Source organism: Labeo rohita, chromosome 15 (genome assembly GCF_022985175.1).
Source record: "Labeo rohita strain BAU-BD-2019 chromosome 15, IGBB_LRoh.1.0, whole genome shotgun sequence".
In the NCBI taxonomy this organism is placed as follows: Eukaryota; Metazoa; Chordata; class Actinopteri; order Cypriniformes; family Cyprinidae; genus Labeo; species Labeo rohita.
In genome coordinates this window covers 6299010-6304051 of record NC_066883.1, presented here as the reverse complement: position 1 = coordinate 6304051, position 5042 = coordinate 6299010, and positions in this window count along the sequence as shown.

Here is a 5042-nt window from a genome sequence, read left to right as displayed (position 1 = left end):
AATAAGATCTTCTGCAGTTGTCTGATGGAATATGGTCAGACTGGTTAGCAATAAGTGAAGCTGGTGATGCTGTTTGTGGAGTTATTTAATCCTACTCTGCTGAGATCTTGAGAGATGTTTTCTTTTATGTATTTGATCATCTCATCTACGGCTGTGGCTTAAGTCAGTTTTAGTTCTAATGTGTGTTTGTTTTTTTTTTTTCTTTTTCAGTGATTCTGCTTGTTAACAGCAGATGTTCATCACTAATGCTCAATCAGCACTTAATTAATGACTTAATTATCTCATTAACTTTAACACCATTTGGAGTGGGACCAAATGCACTCTGAGCAGTGTTGATTTAATACTGGGGATTTTACTGTGAACCAATAAAGGTTCAATGGCAAGAGTATACAACATTCCAGAAAGTGGAATGAAAGGAGCATTAGTATTAAAGTATTAAAGGGCCAGTAAGCACTCTCAGACTTTATGCAATAAAAACACTACAGATTATTAAATTGTGATCAGAAAAACCACTAGGCAAAATCTCACATTTCTTGATAACATTAAAATGGTGCTTAAAACAATAAAACCTATCCAATCTTGCCATGGAAATACAATTCTCTCTCGTTTGAACCCATGTATACTGTCTTTCTTCTTTATATAAAGTTCTCCATATATTACACAAATCATGTTCTGCTGTAAGCTTTCTTATAGCATGTTGAGAAGCTAAATGTGGCTCTTTATGATTCCTATCCATTGTATCATTTGCTGTACAATTAAAATCCCCTCCAATAAACATGAATATTGCTTAATTTATCCAAAAAAGCAACTCTTTCAGAACCAAGAACAGGAGAATACACATTTATAAAAACTAAAATCATGTTTTCAAATTTTGCTGTTATTTTCATTAGATGTCCCTCAACATGTTCTACCTCATATGAAACTGGTTTGAAGCTATTTTTTTTTTTTTTTTTTTTTTTTAAAGTACAGCTAAGCCACCACTACAGTGATTTTTGTGGCTTCAAATAATTAACCCATCCCATTCCATTATCCAGTCATTCTCATTATAAACATCACTATGAGTTTCCTGAACCAGCATTACATCAATTTTCTTTTGTTTAGTGAGATCATAAAGCATTGCTCTTTTCTTACTGTCTCATGCACCATTTAAATTAAGTGTGCCCAACCTTATTCTACTCATAAAAAGGTAAAATGAGCACACTAAAAACAAACACTTCAAAAAGAGAGAAAAGAAGCTAGACTGATTCAAATTCATCGTTCAGTAAATTTAGTTTTAGCTTTTGGACAATTTTCTTCAGCCTAAAGACTTCTTGTTCAGTGAAGGCTCCAGTCTCTTTCATTAAAGCCCTGGTTGAATTTATGAACAACTCATGATCTGAAAAGTAATCCTCTACATTCATACCCTTCATGCCTTTCGTTGTCTGAAGAAACTTTTTAATTTTATCCAATGTGTAAGCGCTGTGGACCGATTGCTTCTGTGAAGCTGAGCTCACAGAGTCTGACGACTCACAATCACTGTCCACAGCAGACTCGTCAACATTACTCAGCTCCGAGTCCAACTCCCTTGCATCACCAGCAACTAATCCAGCAACTTTTTTGCTAGCCCGTCTATCTTTTCCTTTGCCTTTAGTTTTCCTTTTTCGAAGTAGGTGTTTTAAATAAACTTTGATCTTCTGACATGTCAACATCCAAAGCATCTTCCAATATGGCCTGCTTATTAGCCTCAAAAACACCACCTTCATGTATCTTTTCATTTGTGGCCAGACTGTCAATTTTATTACTTTCACAATCACCAGATCCATCTTTACCCATACAAGATACTTTATCACTTGTGTGCTTGATTTGTAATTGTAAACACTTCATCTGCATTGCAATTCTGATCTACATTCTTCTCAGGGCTTGCACGTATGACATGACCCTCTTGTTTGCAACCAAAGCACTTCATGGACTCTGAGGTAGCAAAAAAAACATAATCAATCTCAATCCTAAATTTCATGGCTAAATTTAGCTCTTCGTTTTGATTATTTAGGATAATATACACGTGCCTCCTAAATGATACAACATGCTTCAACTGTAGTGATTTACAACCGAGTGAGATTTTCTTTATTTTTGACACACACTTTCCATGTCTCGACAGTTCCCTCTCAATTACCTCATCTTTAATAAACGGCGGGACATTTGACAAAATCACTCTTTTCGTAGGTTGAACGAGGGGCATGACCGGAGTAAGAGAATCATTCACAACAATCCCGGTCTCTACAACTTTATCTACTTTATCAACATTGCTCAAAAACATCACTATTGCGGTATTCATTCTAGATGCAGAAAGAATGCAATCATGACCAACAACAGCAGCAACAGCAAGAAAACAATCCTTGACTGAACAACGCTCTGCCGGCATGACCTTAACGCCATGTCAGCGCTTCAAACTTTCCAAACTCACGTGCTGAGAAGCCGCCATAGCGATCAGTAAACACTGACCAACGACGCTCCTCACAAGCATTCACAAACTTTTCTCTATTCTTAACAATAAAGCCGCAAAAAGAAAGATAAAAAAAGATAATCAGTATCAAAATAACATCAAACCATCATCACAAAAACATTATCACAACAAAAAACTAAAAAAAAATCCTCTTCACACACAGTACAAAAAGTATAGCCACTCCACCTTTAATAGAATTCAAATGCGCAAAGTATACTTCCACTTTCCATTTTTTTCTCCAATCAATTTCATTCGGGGGGGGATTTCCGAACACATTGCCTCTTGCTAGCAGGAGCTTTAAACAAAACTTCATCTTTTTCAAACTTAGTATTTTTATTCTCCTCAGTTAAAATACATTTATCTACAGCAACAACAGTGTCAGTACTCACATTAGTTTCATTTTCATTCTCATTTTCTGTACTATCTACACCTCCTGAAACAACATCCATACTTTCCTTACCTTCAACCCCACCAACATCAACACTCTTTCTGTTTTCACCATCTCCACGCTCCTTTCGCGCATTAGTCAATATATTAGCAACGCTAGCCTGCTCCCCATTACTGCTACCGGCATTTTCATTTGTCGGCACAACAACATCTGTACCCTCAACCTTTTCAGGGCACACTCGTTTAGTATGTCCTTCTTGGCCGCAAACAAAACGCTTCATTGTTTCGGAAGATGCAAAGATGACATAATCAAATCCATCAATTTGAAATTTGAACGCCACATTAATTTCATCTGCACCGTTATTTAAAATCATATACACTTGCCGTCTAAAACAAACAACATGTTTGAGCAATGGAGACTTACAGCCAAGCGGTATTTTTTTCATTTGAGACATGATCTTGCCATGCCTAGACAGCTCTGTCAGTAGTAACTCATCCTTTATAAAAGGTGGAACATTAAAGAGGATTATTTTTTTTGCTGGTTGAATTGACAGTATAACAGAAACCAATGTATCTTGGATCACAACTCCACTCTGAACAACACTATTTACCTTCTCTATAGCGTCTAAAAAAATATCTACAGCGCTATTCATTCAAGAGGCAGACGCAATACTATCATACCCGACAACCTTTCCAACAGCCAAAGCAAAATCTTCAACCAAACAACTAAAAGCAGGCACTATTTTAATACCATGCCTGCGTGAAAGATTGTCAAAACTTTGCCAAGGTGCCGCTGACGCCGCCATAGCCACCCGGCCAACGCCGCCATACGGCGTCCTCTCATTTATTACTTCACGCAATAACTAATACCTCCACAAACTTATACTAAAAATTCACAACACCAAAACACCTGCAGAAAGACAGTGTAGGAAAAAGAAGAAATAAAAAGGAAAAAGTTCACTCTCACCACAGCAACACTCTCAACTCACACGCTCCACGCAACACTCATTCCGCACGAGAGAGAGAGAGAGAGAGAGAGAGAAACACTCACCTTGATGATGATACAGCCTTCGCTTGCCATCTGACGGCCTTCCTTCACCTCCTGGATTGTTAAATTTTGAAACACCCCACTGAGGTGGCCATAAATACTGGCCCAGTATGCAGTGAGGTGCCCATAAAACGATCACTGGTGCTTTTTTTTCTGGGCCACTCTTCAGGAGATCTGCACAGAAAAATAGAGAAGCGTTTAGGGTCGCTTCGGATGCCAAAGTGTGAAAGGCGAGAGAAGTTGAAAACTTACCCAGAATCTCAGGGATCCTTTGCTTTGCAGCCTCCTGGCAAGCCAGTTTGTGAACTGCCATGATGTGCCTTACTGGGCGTATCAAATTCCAGATCTCCCTTCTGAGATCTCCCTCCAATGCTGTGCGGGTAAGCTGGCATGTGGGTGGCGGGGTCTCATTCAGGTACTGCGCCACATTTTTTTAAATAGTGGTAGAGAGTTGGCTAAGAAATTTTGCACTGTCTTAAAAAAGTCAGGTTGGTCTGGCCAGCTGACATGAAAGCTATACAATTTTTAATTCTAAAGACCTTGGATGAGACATTATTAATTAGTTTTGGCGTGGAGTCCATGCCCTCCCAGTGGCCCCTGAACTCCTCGATGAGCTGATCTGCAAAAAGAAAACACGTAAAAAGGACCAGGTGAGTTAGGTCATAGGAGCATCATACTCACTTAGGGTCTGGGAAGGGGTGCCATCGAATACATTGCAAATGGAATATGTGTCCATTTGCAATATATACAATAGAACAGATACAGTAGTTTAGTGGGATGAGTGTCCACCAATCTATTAAACCGATCCCATTCGATAAATTGGAAATGGGATCTGGGTCAATTTGCAATTTAGTGAATGGGATCAGTTTAACCCTTCAACCATCACCGTCTCCTCTGTGGGAAGTTTACTTCACCATATTACAAGTAAATCCTAATTTACACTGCACAAAAATCTTTTCTTACCTAGATTTTGTCTTGTTTCCAGCCAAAATATCTAAAAATTCAAGAAGGATTTTCTAGACAAGCAAAAATTGTCTTGTTTTTAGAAGAAAAAAAAAATAAAGTCAAAATTAAGTGAGTTTTTGCTTGAAACAAGCTAAATAATCTGCCAGTGGGATAAGCAAA